Below are 16,524 nucleotides of genomic sequence, written 5' to 3'. Positions count from 1 at the left end.
ATTCTGTCAACCACCAAAGGGTTGCTTTTCTTGTTCTGTTTTTACATCATCCTTCCCTTGGCCAACACTCACATCATGAAGTGAGGCCTGGAGCTCCCGAACACATCTACAGAACCCTCAGTCTTTGGAAAATTAACTTTTTGAGAAATAAATTGTTCATGAGGGACAAGATAAACAAAGAAGAGAATGTGCGGGGATGACTTGATTTGTGAAAAGCTCTCCAGCTACGTTTTCCTCAGCAAGCTAGGAAATGGTGGACTTCATTATACTCATATTAGTTATGAGAACAATTGGCTTTTCCTGGCTTGTAGATTTGGTGTCAACCTCAAAGAACAGACTACACAGAACCCGAAAGGGAAGACCCTGGGTACCATTCTACTTCAAGGTTTAATGGAATCAGAAATGAGATTTAAAAAGACATGGATAAGGTGTAAAATAAAGTAAAATTTAATGAAGATAAGCACAAAGCAAAACCCACGGGGCCTGAAAACAATCATTGACACACTGATAAAACTGAGCAGTATCGGGCGCCTGGGTGGCTCAGTCGTTAAGCGTCTGCCTTCGGCTCAGGTCATGATCCCAGGGTCCTGGGATCGAGTCCCACATCGGGCTCCCTGCTCAGCGGGAAGCCTGCTTCTCCCTCTCCCACTCCCCCTGCTTGTGTTCCTGCTCTTGCTATCTCTCTGTCAAATAAATAAATAAATAAATAAAAATTTAAAAAAAACACAAAAAACTGAGCAGTATCAAGAAAAAATTATTTGGAGGGCGATGGTCAGATTACTAGATGGATCAGTAATTTATTCAGTAATATGTTGTAAGGCATTAGGAGTCACAAAGAAATACAATGGGTTTTTTTTGGTTTTGTTTTGGGGTCTTTTGTGTTTTTTGGGGGGTGGGGGTGGCTTAAAGAGTTTCCAACAGAAACAAACACAAGTCAGCCAGCTGAACCTGCTACAAAAAATTCTGCATTTCACTGGAGGAGGGACCAGACGGGAGTGAGGAAGCTTAACTCTTTCCCCGTTTTTTGTCTCACCAATCAAAGCACCTAGAAGACACTCACACTTTTCCTGGAAATATTTATGCATTTCCACACATTGCTATTGGTCATTTACAAAGTACTGAATTTTTAGGGACCTAAACACCGCAGGGATACATTTCATCTCTGGATTTAAGTAACGTCATTAGGAGGTAAGTTCGGAGCATAAATTTTATTTCTACATCCATTAGGAAACACAACTGCTGGGCCCACTTGCAGGAGACAGCGGGACTGAGGGGGTCACAGCCACGGTCACAGAAACCTTGTCTCTCACCCCGTCTCCTGCCCCCCACCCCGACAGGTGACCCCCGCAGGCCCCAGGGCGCAGAGGTGCTGACTGCGTGCCATTGTGAGCAGCACCAGTTCGTTCGCTGGGGTTATTAATAGGGACATGACGGCACGGGTGGGCCGACACCCGTCCCCCCGCCCTCCCCTGCCACTGCTGGAGGCCCTACCAGGGCGCCGCGGTCACAGGGTCACAGCGCTAAGCCGAAGCCCGGAGCCCACCTCCGAGGAGCGAGAACACCGATCGGGAGGATGGGCTCTCCCGACGACGGCACAGAAAGCCGCAGCCACCTGTCCCCACTCTTCAGCAAGCCCCCGCGGGCTCCGAAAGGCGAGCGCGGGGACCTGGCAGGGACCACATCGCGGCGGCGGCGAGTCCCCTCCACGCCCCTCAGCAGCTCCCAGGCTACCGCGGCGGTCTCCTTGCCCCCGTCACTCACCGCCCCGGGGCCCGGCCGGGGATGGAGCAGGAAGGGAGAGTCCTCCACCGCCGAGCCGCACCCGGCCCACAACGCCGAGGCAGTCCCTCCCTGAACCCGACTGGGGTTCGTGACAGGGCTGTGGGGACACAGGTGGGACTCCAGGCTCGACAGCCCGCAGCCGGAAAACACCGCCCCTGCCCCCTTACCATTGGCTCCTCATTTTCCGCGACCAGAAGCCTCGTCCGCTCATAGGCTGGTAGAGCTTTCGATCACCGCGCGGCCTTCTGGGAACTGTAGTCTCGAACAAGACCTCAAAGGACTCGGAGTCCCGGGATACCCAGGTCCAAGCGGTGGCAAGTACTAAGCCCGGTTCTCCCCACGGCGGGAACGGCTTCTCTCGAGTTGAGAGAGGGATCTGTAGACGCGAAACTCGTGGCCTCACCCGACTGCCGCGGAGCAGCCACGTGCCAACGGCGCCGTCTCCCGCGCTCTGGCACCTCGCCCCCCGCCAAGCGCCGGGCAGCTCATCGCCGCCGGCTTGTGGATGCTCCTCTGCCGGGTCCCCGATCCCCGAGGGCCAGAGCCTGCATGGTGTCTGCCGCCAGCCGGTTCCAGGGCAGCTCAGACTATGCATTAAGAAACTCCAGGCAGACGCCGTTAGCAGAAAACAGACGTTCTGCTCCCCTCCGTTGGCCTCACAATTCCACTGGTTAACACACCTGATAATAGCCGGAGGAGGCTGGCGAGGGTGTCTAATAGTCGAGGAAATGTGTATTGGGTTCCAAACTGTGGAGGCTACTGGGTCTTATGTGAGAACTAGTGTTCACTTTGGGCCAGGCCCTACCTAAAAAATAATAGAAGCCTTTCTTTACAATGAAGAAAACGCACCTGTCTACCCTATTTGTTGATTCAGTGCGAAGAGGAAGAGGAAGAGGAAGAGGAAGAGGAAGAAGAAGAAGAAGAAGAAGAAGAAGAAGAAGAAGAAGAAGAAGAAGAAGAAGAAGAAGAAGAAGAAGAAGAAGAAGAAGAAGAAGAACAACAACAACAACAACAACAACAACAACAACAACATTCTGTTCTTTTAGAATTACCAGTGCATGGCTAATGTGAAGACTCCCTCAATGCTAATTCAACCATTCCTTCAACAAACATATATGGTGCATCTTCCAACATCTTCCAACAAATAGTTACTGGGAATGTCTACATTCCAGATTGTTCCGGGCACTGTGGTTACCCACAGGAATCACGTATGACCATTGCTTTCATGAAGCTCACAGGCCAACAGGGGAGAGAAACCATAGAAGATATTAAATACCAAATAATATGGTCTTTTTCCCCCCATATAGCTAGTGTATCTCAATTATTTTTGCTATGTCACTGTAGTCATCTGCAAGATAACCACAGTAGTATTTGGGAGAATTCTGTCCATGATAAGCAAATGTCTGGTTTTGCTTAGCAGATGTATTTTAGTTAGACGGAAATAGGGAAAACAATCTCAAGGGAACCCAGAAACAGCGAGGAACACCCTGCAAACCTAGGGAGTGCCAGGCCTCATATAACTGGAATATAGTTCAGGACCTGGAGAATCAAAGGAATCTCCAGGTCCCTCTGGGGTCTTTCTGGAATTCTGCCATCAGGAAGATTCCATGGCTCTTCAGTCAATCAGCGAGGAATGTGGAGGGGAGAGGAATGAAGTCACTGAACCTGACTGTGGCTATCCCTTACCACTCTCTGGCCTCTGTTTCTTCTGCCCCAGCCTGTTCTCTCAGCGTTGTATTCATCATAAGCAGATGTGTGGGAAGAAGAAGGGGAGGAGAAGCTTGATGGTATAATAAAAACAGCCAGTTAGAGGACATGAGGCCATGACCCCAGGTGGCCACTTAGGGAAGGCCCATGACCTGTTAGGAGTTGGGTGCTTACAGGTGTGCCAGAGAGAAGGCAATGCAGGAGGAGAGGATGAAAAGAGAGAAAGATTTTTAGCAGGTGCTGTAACTGGATTTTTTAAATTTTAAAAAATTTTTTTGTTTTTATTTTTTTGAGAGAGGGAGAGTGAGCAGGGGGGAGGGGCAGAGGGAGAGAGAGAATCTTTTTTTTTTTTAAGATTTGAGAGAGAGAACAAGTAGGAGGGGCAGAGGGAGAGGGAGAGACTCTCAAGCAGATTCCATGCTGAGCACGAGCCCCACGTGGAGCCCCATTACATGACACCAAGATCATGACCTAAGCCAAAACCAAGGGTCGGACGCTTAACCAACTGCGCCACCCAGGCGCCCTAGAGAGAGAGAGAATCTTAAGCAGGTTCCACGCTCAGCACAGAGCCCAACATGGGGCTCAATCTCACGACCCTGAGATCATGACCTGAGCTGAAATCAAAAGTCAGACACTTGGGCGCCTAGGTGGCTCGGTTGGGCGACTGCCTTCGGCTCAGGTCATGATCCTGGAGTCCTGGGATCGAGTCCCACATCGGGCTCCCTGCTCGGCAGGGAGTCTGCTTCTCCCTCTGACCCTCCTCCCTCTCACTCCCTCTCATGCTCTCTGTCTCTCGTTCTCTCTCTCGCAAATAAATAAAATCTTAAAAAAAAAAAAAAAAAAAGTCAGACACTTAACTGACCAAGCCACCCAGACGCCCCATGTAACTGGAATTTCTAAGGGAGTATATTATCTATTGCTGCATAACAAATTACCACTCAAGCTTTGTGGTATAAAACGACAAACATTTATTATGGTTTCTATGGGTCAGGAATCTGAACATTAGTTGGGTGTCTCTAACTGAGTGTCTCCCATGAGATCGTGTTCCAGGTGTGGACTGGGGCTGCACTTATCCCAAGGCCTGACTGAGGCTGGAGGATGTGCTCCCAAGCTCACTCATGTGGAGGTCTCCTCACACGTAGGCCTCTCCTCACAACATGGCAGCTAGTTTCCCTAGAGTGAGAGAGTTGAAAGAAGCAGAAGCTTACCTAATCTCGGAAGTGATATCCCATCCCTTCTGTCATGTGCTCTTGGTCATGCAGACCAACCCTGGTACAATATGGGACTAGGACTTGAATATTAGGGGGCACAGATCATTGGGCCACCTTGGAGACTGGCTGCCACAGGACTAAAGTGAATTTTAAGACATCTTCCTTGTGACATACTCTGTTAAACCCCTGTGACACCTCCTTCAGGAAACTTCTAGTAGAGACATGTACGGGGGAGCGGGGGGAGGGCAGTCACAATGTACACAGTATGACACAGATGTAAAAAAAAAAAAAAAAGGTTTTTTTTTTAAGTGTCTATAATTAAACTAAGATTCCTCAGGAGATTCTCATTCCTGGGCAGTTATTCAGCTTACTAGTTTAAAATAACATTTTGGGTTTAAAATAGTCAAATTTGGGTAAACCTTAGTCAATTTAAAGTTTAAACTCCCTATGAGAGCTGTCTATCTCCCCCCAGGGTCTCCCCTCCACTTACCCTTTCCCAAGATGACATGGGGTTACAAGGGGAAGCACTGGGGAAAGGGGCCCCAGTTCTCAGCTGACCTTCTCCACTGGCTCCTGCTCATCCACTCGTGCTCACCTCACCTCACCAGATCTCCGTGTCAGCCTCTGGACTCATTTCATCTCCACTGACCGTTCACGCCTGGCGGCCTGTTCTCTCTGGTACCTGTTTGGGCTCCTGCCCTGACACCTTGGCCACAGGTCCTCAGCCATATGGTGACCCTTTGGGAGGCTTCCTGGCTCTCAAATTCGGCTACTCCAATTACCTTCATCAGAAGCACTTGGAGACTTCTAGAACCCTCCATGCTCTACAGCATAAGTCTTGGGGTGCTATACCTCTGACCCTCTTTCTGCCCAATTCATCTATGGCTGCCATTTCTACCCTAATGTAACTACCACATGTTGACTTGGGGATACTCTCTGGGTCAGTTTCCATTCACAGTTCAAATAAGAAACAGGCAGCAATTTCTTTCATGTCAGTTTCCCTTTCAACCCCTCTGCAGTTCTTATCATCACTTTCCCACTTCTCCTCCTGTTGGTGATAAATTTCCTGGCCTACTTTTAATGGCAGAAGGCTGCCTGGAAGCATCTCTACAAGGAACTGCACTTGGCTATATGTAAAAGAAACCTGACTCCTGTGGTGTCTCCAAATTAGGGTCTGTTTTTCTCATGTATCAAGAAGTGTAGGGGGGCACCTGGGTGGCTCAGTCTGTTAAGCATCTGCCTTAGGCTCAGGTCATGATCTCAGGGTCCTGGGATCGAGCCCCGCATTGGGGTCCCTGCTCCGCGGGGAGCCTGCTTCTCCCTCTGCCTCTGCCCCTCTCCCTGCTCATGCACTCTTCTCTCTGTCAAATAAATAAATAAATAAAAATCTAAAAAAAAAAAAAAGTGTAGGAACTAGGGCTGGGACAGCAACTCTGGGATGCCTTCAAGGACTTGGGCATCCTCTGTCTCCCTGCTCTGCCAACCTTAGTGGGTGCCTCTGGTCTTGGTCACTTCTAGTCATCATGTCTGGGTTCCAGGATAGAATAGCATTCTGCCATTAAATGCTATCACCACTGAAATAACGTAGAACATGGAAAAATGAAAAATGGAAAAAAAAAACCATGTGGCAAAACAGGTGAAATATGATCCCATTGGTATGTAGTAGATATTTGTCATTTGTCCACCCGCACACTATCCTTCTACAAGAAATGGTACCTGATCTTTCTGGAGGAAACAGCACCCTGGTTCAGATGCGAGCTGGTGTCTTCTTACACGACCCTCCCTCTGTCACCGGGTGTGGTTTGGAAGTGGGGACTGGACCCCGACTGAGCCGGTCACAGCACCGTGCCACCTGGCCATGACGATCTGTCAGAGAGTGTGCAGGTAACTCAAGCTGAGCCTGTCAGGACCTGGCCTGGCATTTCTGAATCTGGAACCAAAGAACAAAGACCTTTTCCTGCCTACAGGTGAAGATGGGAAGAGGTGATGGGCAGCCTGTTTCCTGCCACATGAACTGCAGCCTGAGAGAGTGAGAGGGTCACAGAGAGCCAGAAGCAGGGAAGCAGTCCTGAGAGACTTGAAGTCTTTGGTCACTGAGGCCAGAAATAACTCTGACTTTTCCTTAAGTTTGTTTTATGAGTCAATGAATATTCCTTTCTTGCCTAAGCTAGTTTGAGTGGTAAAGTTCAGGCACTTGAAATTGAAAAATTCCCCACTAATGCACCATTTCTGCTGGAAAAAAAAAATCCATGCATGTGTATACATACACGTATACATACATAAATGTGGGGATAGCTTTTGCTCCTCTGTATTTTACATCTTTTTCAATAAACCCATTATTTTTTTAAGGCTGTGTTTTAGAATTATCCATTTAAATGTACTCTTTGTGAAGGGTTCAGATAATTCACCTAAAAGAGAATAAAATTAGAAACAAAATGAGCAGCTTTCATCCTTGTTCATAATAACAAACAGCAAAATTATTCGAAACCCTTTGCAGCTGAACCACTTCCAGGATAATTAACCAATTCAACTCCTTCTTGGTAGAGATTGGAAACAAAGCATCTAAGGCCTAATGTGATAAAAAGGATCCCGCAGGGATTATCACCAACTGATATCATAATGAAGTAGTTCTCTTAAGAACTCCCTCTTTACAAAAGATACAGTTTATCTTCTGTAAAGATATGTTCTCATTTGGAGGAGGGCCCGAGATTTCCAGAAGGCTTCCCTCCTCCTAAGATCTGGGAACCAACTTTGTTTCTTGTCTCTGGTAAGCCAACATCGCTCATAAAAGACTTTTCTGTGTACAGTGAATCGTATGAGGAAGCCTTTGTAACCCTCACAGGCTAATTTTTGCAAGACAGACATTCTCTATTTAAAAATGCATGTTGAAATCACATATTCCACCACTGTGGGAAGTTTCTTATTTCCTCTAATAAAAAACTTTTATTTATTTTTATGATTATGTAATAGGCATTCAGTTTTGAAAAATTAGAAATATAGAGAAATAGAGAAATCCTACCACCCACTAAAAAAACACTTAATATTTTGCTACAGATCTTTCCTGTGTGTGTGTCTGTGCGTGTGTGTGTGCACATACTAAAAAATTTTGGCTGAGCCGAAACTACAGTTATTTCCAGGGAGAAGGGAGAATTCTTTCTTTCCCTACTCCATTTGATGTTCTTATGTGTATTGGCATCTGGTGTCTTACTTTTCTGTTTAAAGGAGAGAGGAGATTTTGGGGACAGAGGTGCCTGGGGAGAAGAAGAGATGAAGGCAATCTGGGGAATAGTTTGGTGTCTGGAGTGTTTTTCCAGCTACTTAGGAAAGCAGACAAAGAAATGCAGAGAGCCGTGCCCAATAGAGTCTGGCTGGGACTTTGGGCACCAGCTCTCTGGGGCTCAGGGATGCCTTGCAGCCCAGAACTGGAGAGGGGCCCCCTCCTAACTCGTGGGGTGGTATTGCCTGGAGGACGTCGCAGGGCCAAGCTTAACAAGGGAGGTAGTGCTCATCTGGGGATGCCTCTAAGAAAAGGGAAGAATTTTCCGAGTGAGGGAAGGACATGGAGGTCTTGTAGTCAAGGAGATGAACTTTAGAACAGTGCTTCCCAAACATTAATAGTCACATGAATCACCCTGGGTGAGGGGGTGGGGGGGGCTTTTTTTTTTTTAACTTTTAAATGCCTTTTAAAATTTTGGTCATTTTTAACTTTTTTAAAAATTTTTTTATTCTTATGTTAATCCCCATACATTACATCATTAGTTTTAGATGTAGCGTTCCATGATTCATTGTTTGTGCATAACACCCAGTGCTCCATGCAGAACGTGCCCTCCTCAATACCCACCACCAGGCCAACCCATCCTCCCACCCCCCTCCCCTCTAGAACCCTCAGTTTGTTTTTCAGAGTCCATCGTCTCTCATGGTTCGTCTACCCTGGTCATTTTTAACTTTTAATGACATTAACACAGCACTGTATTTACTGGGAATCTTATACTTCACATTACACTTCTATAGATGATCTAAATTAAAGCCACAAGATTTTCACTTTGTACTACTTGGGGAACAATGCAGATCAGATGGCATTTCTTTCTACTATAATGATTTAAGCGGCATTTTCTTTTCCTATCCCATGGGAACAAAAGAAATATTTGATTAACGATTGCAGGCAATGTGCTATGTTGGCTTCATTTAAAAAACGTTTTTGAGATAAAATTCAAAAATTTTAAGTGTACAACTCAGTGGTGTTTAGTATATTCACAATGTTGGACAACCGTCACCACTATCTAATTCCAGAGCATTTCCATCACCCCCCCCCAAAAGAAACCCATCACCCATTTTCAGTGACTCCGGATGCCTCCTTTCTCCCATTCCCTAGGCGAACACTCATCTACTTTTTGTCTCTATAGATCTGCCTATCTTGGACATTTCAAACGAATGGGGGGTCCTTGGGTGGCTCAGTCGGTTAAGCCTATGCCTTTGGCTCAGGTCATGATGGGATTGAGCCCCGTGTTGGGCTCTCTGCTCAGCGGGGAGCCTGCTTCTCCCTCTCCTGCTGCCACTCCCCCTGTTTGTGCTCTCTCTCAAATAAATTTTTTAAAAAATATATTTTTTTAAAAGAGCGGAATCCTGGGGTTCCTGGGTGGCTCAGTTGGTTAAGTGTCTGCCTTCGGCTCAGGTCATGATCCCAGGGTCCTGGGATCAAGCCCCACATCAGGCTCCCCGCTCAGCGGCGAGTCTGCTTCTCCCTCTCCCTCTGTGATCTCTCTCTCGCTCTCACTATCTCTCAAATAAATAAATTAAAATCTTAAAAAAAGTGGAATCCTGCTGTTGCACTTTTGTCAAAGCGAAGGAGGCTTTAATCTTCAGCATGGAGTTCTACCTTCATTAAGCCATTCCTCACCATGAACACACAAGAGAACTTTTGTTTCACAGCCCAGAATTGACCTTGACAAACATTTTCAAGCACTATCTACAAGCAACAAATGGTCTTTAACTGTAGTGACTGTTTATTATCAACAATGGAAATACGAGGTCCCTGATTTATGAATTTGTTAATTGCTCTTCCTTTTATGGGTCTTTCCCATAGGAGATGGGCGTGCCTCTTTTGTGAGAATATTTCTGGGCCCAGGATATCAAGAGACATGCTGACACACATCCGCCTAAATAAATTACCGTATTTCATCTAAAATGCCACCACGGGCCACTAAGAAAGGGAATGAAACTGTCAATTAAGCTCTGAGATTTTGTCAGTTGTAAGATGCATCCCAAATTCACTGATGCCACTAAAAGGGAATAAAGTGTGCATCTCGGGGTCAGTGCACCATGGCAATGTCCCCATCTGTACCAAACTCACTTTATGTGCCATTCAAATCCTGTCCTTGCCTTGCTTTCTGGCCAGCAAACTAGCAGTGACTTGCTCTGGGACTGCTCCAGGTCCCTCCGGTCACGTGAGGGCACGAAACAGGACCTGGCCCCATACCAGCACCCATGCTTCTGCCATGCGGGTTCTCTGTGGCTTGCGGAGCCCCTCCAAGGGCGCGGATGCACGCGATGGGGCCCCTGCAGATTCATACCGGCCACAGAGGCTGTCCGGGGTCCTAGTGTTCATGGTAACGGCTGGAGCAGTCCGGCTGCTCAACTCCTAAGAGAGAAGGAGTTGATGTCCTCAGGGGCAAACGTTGACTAACGAGCGGCTTCAGCAGCCTGCAGACAACTATGCCCCCTCCTGCCCTCCTCCCACGCCAGGTCCCCCAGAGAAGCTCAGAGATGCAGAAGCTTTATCAGGCTTCTCAAAGATGTCCCGTGAGACATAGGAAGCGACTGGGCTTGCAAAAGCTGTGGCCAAAACCGAATTGCCTGCTCTCACACCTATTCTTCCTCTTTTCTTGGTTCACACCCCTCTTCCCAGCACTTCCCAGCACTCCTGCTCCCCTGGGAATCAGGATGGTTGGTCATTGTAACAAAATCCCGAATCTTGGCCACTTTGTTCTGCTACCTTCCTGACGAACTATCAGATCCAGCATTTACAAGTGCCTATAAACAAGGAACTTGTGGTTACACCTGTGGACAACTTTTGAGGTCCCTCCCCAGGCCACATCCTTCACCTGCGAGAAATGCCTTCCCTGCTGGAGTGGGTCCCTGGGGCCAGTGTGCACCATAGGACTCCACTTTTCCCTGGATAGATGGTTAGACTGGGAGAGGACTTTTGATCTAGGTCTCAAACTCAGTGGTCAGATTCTCTCTCCCAGGAATATGGACCTGGCACTCTGGGGACTCCCTACTTGAAATTGCAAGACCAGAGAGGTCATGGTAACCCTCGCCTGAGGGTGCTACTGGGGCCCCGTGTAGTGAGCTGAGGAAGCAGACTTGCCAAGCAGAAGAATGAATCCAGTGTCAGCAACAGATACAGGAAGGACAAGGGGGCTGGATCTTGGGCCAGGCCACATGGCTTCTCGATTTCGGATGTAGTCCCCTGTGGGCTTGGTTTCATTGCTGCCCCTGCCCCATGCTACCAGGTGGCCCTACACCTTCCCACCAAATCTCCCTTTCAGTCTGGAGCTATTCTAAGTGGGTTCCCATTCCCTGAAAACAAACATTCCCTAAACAACTAAAACCATGCTAATTAAAAATACAATCTTTACTGGGGGCACCTGGGTGGTGCAGTGGGTTAAGCTCTTGCTTTTGTCTCAGGTCCTGACCTCAGGGTCCTGAGATCAAGACCCACTCCAAGCTCAGCAGGGAGTCGGCTTGAGATTCTCTCTCTCAAATAATTAAATAAATCTTTTTTAAAAAAATGCAATCTTTACTGGGGCACCTGGCTGGCTTAATCGGTAGAGCATGCAACTCTTGATCTTGGGGTTGTAGGTTCAAGACCCATGATGGGTATAGAGATTATTTAAAAATAAAATGTTTTTATTTTATTTTTTATTATTTATTTTGTTTTTTAAAGATTTTATTTGTCAGAGAGAGAGCACAAGCAGGGGGAGCGGCAGGCAGAGGGAGAAGCAGGCTCCCCACTGAGCAGGGAGCCCGATGTGGGACTCAATCCCAGGACCCCAGGATCATGACCATATATATATATATATGGTCTTTGCTTCCTGAGGGCTGGCAATCCAAGGCAGAGAGCACTGATACTGCCCCATCAATGTAGGGGGCTACAGGACTAATATTCTTTGGTCTTAAAATTCATAGGGCTCTTTTCTTCCCTTTTTAAAAAATTTATTTATTTATTTGCCAGAGAGAGAGAGCACAAGCAGGGGGAGCGGCAGCGGGAGAGGGAGAAGCAGGCTCCCCGCTGAGCAGGGAGCCCAACGTGGGACTTGGTCCCAGGACCGCAGGATCATGACCTGAGCTTCTGAAAGCAGACGCTTAACTGACTGAGCCACCAAGGCATCACTTCTTTTTTTTTTTCTTAAAGATTTTATTCATTTATTTTAGAGAGAGAGAGAACACTAGTGGCGGGGGGAGGGCAGAAGGGGCTGGAGAGAATCTCAAGCTGACTCCACACTGAGTGAGGAGCCTGATGCGCTTGGTCTCACAAATCATGACCTAAGCCGAAATCAAGAGCGAGATGCCCTACCCACTGAGCCATCCAGCCGCCCCCTTTTCTTCCTTTTAAAGTAGGTAAATCATACATAATTATATTTTCATGGTCAAGGTCTCAAATAATACAGAAAATGTGAAGACCTACCTCTGTCTTTTTTAAATTTTTTTTTTTTTAGGATTTTATTTATTTGCGAGAGAGACAATGAGAGACAGAGAGCATGAGAGGGAGGAGGGTCAGAGGGCGAAGCAGACTCCCTGCCAAGCAGGGAGCCCGATGCGGGACTCGATCCCGGGACTCCAGGATCATGACCTGAGCCGAAGGCAGTCGCTTAACCAACTGAGCCACCCAGGCGCCCCCTACCTCTGTCTTCAACAGCCTCATTCTTTTCTTGTATTCCAAGGAAATCACTGTTAAAGGTCTGGTGGATGGTGTATCCTTCCAGACTTTTTTTTTTCTTTTTAAAGATTTTATTTATTTATTTGACAGAGAGACACAGCAAGAGAGGGAACACAAGCAGGGGGAGTGGGAGAGGGAGCAGCAGGCTTCTCGCCGAACAGGGAGCCCGATGCGGGGCTCGATCCCAGGACCCCGGGATCACAACCTGAGCCGAAGGCAGACGCTTAACGACTGAGCCACCAAGGCGCCCCTCAAATTGGGATATTTTCATGAAAATCTTGAAAACTTGCAGGGTAAGGCAACACTTGTACCACACTTCTGCCTAGAACAGAGTAGCACTGAGCAATGGGCTGTCCCCTGCAGGTGGGATGAGCCCTCCTCTTCTCCAGCCCCCACTATTCCCAGAAGTCTTCCACTGACCCACCTCCCCATTTTATGTTGCCTCTCTGGCTCTCATAAGGATTTGATTTTTCAACCTTTGTACATAGCTCTCTGTGGCTCTCTTTTCTCAAACACATATCGTGGGCCTCCTTCTGCAAGTACCTACTGATCTACCTTATTCCTTTTAACAGATAGATGATCTACCTTATTCCTTTTAACAGATAGAGTCCATACTCATTATTTGTGGATTCCCTATTTGCAAATTTGCCTACTGTCTAAAATTTATTTGTAATCCCCACGTGAATACTCCCAGCCCTTCTGGGGCCCTTAGAGACACATGCAGAGCAGTGAACACTTTCAGTTGCTTGATGGGCATATCCCCAGCTGAGGCTGAACAGGCGAGACTCTGCTTTCTTGTTTCAGCTTTCATGTTACAAACAAGTGCCCTTTTGGCAGTCTATTTAATGCCATGCTTTTTGCATTTTTGTGCTTGTTGTTGATTTCACTTTTTAAATGAAAAACAGTGTTGCGGGGCTATCTAGTGTTCCCAGGATCGGGAAGGCTGTATGTGAGCTGAACCTATTGCCATAATCATTTCACAATATATGTAAATCAGTCCATTCTGCTGTACATCTTAAACTTACACGGTGATGTATGTCAATTATTCCTCAATAAAACTGGGGAAAAAAGGAAGGCTTTGATGCACCTTATGGAGAAAATACATGGTTAGATGAGCTTTATTCAGGCATGAGTCAGTGTGGGTTGGCTGTGAATTCTATGTTAAGGAATCAACAATGCATACATCTAGGAAAAGGGTGGAGGAAATTAGCCAATCTGCACGTGAGGCTGCCCCAGAAAGTGCTGAAGTCACTATTTACAGTGCATGACAAACTTATGGCAAAGGTAGAAAAGTGGCTACATTGTGGGTTCATGAGGTGACAGCCAATGTAACAATATAGTTGACAACATTGTTGTGAGGCTTGGAGGAAAATGTTAAATCTCTTCCACTAGAACTGACTGGCTCAAACGTTTCAAAAGGTGACACAGCATAAAAAATGTTAAATTTTTTTTTTAAAGATTTTTATTTATTTATTTGTCAGAGAAAGAGAGAGAGCACAATCGGGGGGGAGCAGCACAGGGAGAGGGAGAAGCAGACTCCCCACTGAGCAGGGAGTCCGATGCGGGACTCGATCCCAGGACCCTGGGATCATGACCCGAGCTGAAGGCAGATGCTTAACGACTGAGCCACCCAGGCGTCCCAAAAAATGTTAAACTTGCAGGCAAGTCAGGTTCTGCACATCCGTAAGCTGCCGAAGAATTTTAAAAATACCTGCTAAGTGTCAGTGAGTAAAAGGGTTATATGAAGAGCTGGTTTACGACACTGATTAGATTGGCTTGTTTTCTGAAGATGCTGGCAAATGAACCTATTTAAGGCAAATAACTTCCAAAGCCTCTGGCTTTAAATCATTGAAAGACCATGCAATTAATTATTTGTAAGAAATAACCTATTAAGTCAAGTGTTTTTATTTTTTAAAATTTTGTTTTATTTAAATTCAATTAATTAACATATAGTGTATTATTAGCTTCAGAGGTAGAGTTCAGTGATTTATCAGTTGCACACAACACCTAGTGCTCATTATATCTCATGCTCTCCTTAATGCCCATCACCCAGTTACCCCATTCCCCTCCCCCCTCCCCAATAAAGTGTCTTTTTAAACAGAAACACACATAGGGCACCTGGCTGGCTCAGTTGGCAGAGCATGCGACTCTTGATCTCAAGACTGTAAGCTGGAGCCCCATGTGGGGTGTAGAGATTATTTAAAAATAAAATCTTAAAAAAAAATCTAAAAAGAAAAAAAAATTTTTTTTAAAGATTTTATTTATTCATGAGAGACAGAGAGAGAGAAAGAGAGAGAGAGGCAGAGGGAGAAGCAGGCTCCCCGCAGAGCAGGGAGCCCGATGTGGGGCTCGATCCCAGGACCCTGGGATCATGACCTGAGCTGAAGGCAGACGCTTAACCGACTGAGCCACCCAGGCATCCCTAAAAAGAAAAAAAATGTAGAAAAGAAAGTAGAGGCTTCCAGGAACCTAACCTGTATTTCTTCTAAGGGCAATGGTTCTATATTTGCTAATTCGGTGTTCGCAATACTTCATAGAACATGACTTCTGTAAATAATGAGAATCAACTGTACCCGGATTATGGCAAAGCCATAACCACTCCACTATTTATTAATATTTAGGTCGATTCCATTTTTTAAATATTACATCTAGTGGGTGCAGGTCTCTATATGCGTATGCATGAATTTTCTCTAGGATAGATATCCAGAAGTGCAAAGCTGATTCAAAGGGCCTGCCCACTGGGGTGCCTGGGTAGCTCAGTCGGTTAATTGTCTTGACTCTTGATTTCAGCTCAGATTATGATCTCAGGGTCCTGGGATTCAGCCCTGAATCAAGTGCCAAGTTGGGTTCTGTGCTTAGCAGGGAGTCTACTTAAGGATTCTCTCTCTTCCTCTCCCTCTGTCCCTAGCCTCACTAGTATGCTCTCTCTCTCTAAAAGAAATAAATCAAAAATAAATAAATAAATAAATAAATAAATAAATAAATAAATAAATAAATAAAAGAAAGGGTATGCCCTTTTAAAATACTAATAAATTCTGGGGCACCTGGCAGGCTTGGTTGGTAGATCAAGTGACTCGATCTCAGGGTCATGAGTTCAAGCCCTACGATGGGCATGGAGCATACTTAAAATAAAAAATTTAAAGGGGCACCTGGGTTACTCAGTCAGTTAAGCATCCAACTTTTGGTTTCAGCTCAGGTCATGATCTCATGGGTTGTGAGATCGAGTCCTGCAGTGGGCTCTGCTCTCAGCAGGGAGTCTGTTTGAGATTCTCTCCCTCTGCCCTTCCTTCCACTCAAGACACATGCTCTCTCTCAAATAAATAAATCTTTAAAAAAATAAAATATTGATAAATTCTTGTAAATCACATTCCAGAAGGCTCCTTCAATTTACATTTCTACCAAAAGTTTATGATAGTGCTTGTTTTTCTGCATCTTCATCAAACCGGGTATTATCAATTTTTATTTTTGCCAATACAATCATCATATAATGATATATTGTTTAAAAAATTTTTTTTAAGATTTTATTTATTTATTCATGAGAGACAGAGAGAGAGAGAGAGAGGCAGAGGGAGAAGCAGGCTCCCAAGGAGCAGGGAGCCCGATGTGGGACTCGATCCCAGGACCCTGGGATCATGACCTGAGCCGAAGGCAGGCGCTCAACCATCTGAGCCACCCAGGCACCCCATAATGATATATTGTTTTAATGTATATTTTGTATTATTAGTGAAATTACAGATCTTTTAATATGTTTAGTGACCAGTTCATAAGGTTTTCATTAAAAAATATAATAGACAGATTCTTATATAATTTCCTGTCCTTACAGACATTTTTATAAACCTACATGATGAAATAGAAAACCTGAACACACCAATTACTAGCAAGGAG

The 16,524-nt window shown here is 45.9% G+C and overlaps 1 protein-coding gene across 5 annotated transcripts in view; it reads right to left on the bottom strand.

Annotated features, from left to right (window-relative positions):
• ZNF774 (zinc finger protein 774) overlaps window positions 1–16,524 on the bottom strand; it is a 35,729-nt gene that overhangs the window by 7,467 nt on the left and 11,738 nt on the right. The window contains exons 2-3 of one of the 5 annotated variants that reach the window (XM_064569844.1): window positions 6,417–6,566; window positions 1,950–2,158 (exon numbers count right to left, since the gene is read on the bottom strand). The exons of 2 other annotated variants lie outside the window; for them this stretch is intronic. The gene's annotated coding sequence lies outside the window, so the exon portion shown is untranslated. 2 more of the 5 variants (XM_045899356.3, XM_045899355.3) reach the window with 2 other exon arrangements.

Source organism: Mirounga angustirostris, unplaced genomic scaffold (genome assembly GCF_029215605.1).
Source record: "Mirounga angustirostris isolate CCGP_5_RB_7025 unplaced genomic scaffold, mMirAng1.0.hap1 SCAF_9, whole genome shotgun sequence".
Taxonomy (NCBI): domain Eukaryota; kingdom Metazoa; phylum Chordata; class Mammalia; order Carnivora; family Phocidae; genus Mirounga; species Mirounga angustirostris.
The sequence above is the reverse complement of the archived record's forward strand: the minus strand, read 5'-3'. Positions and strand labels throughout refer to the sequence as shown.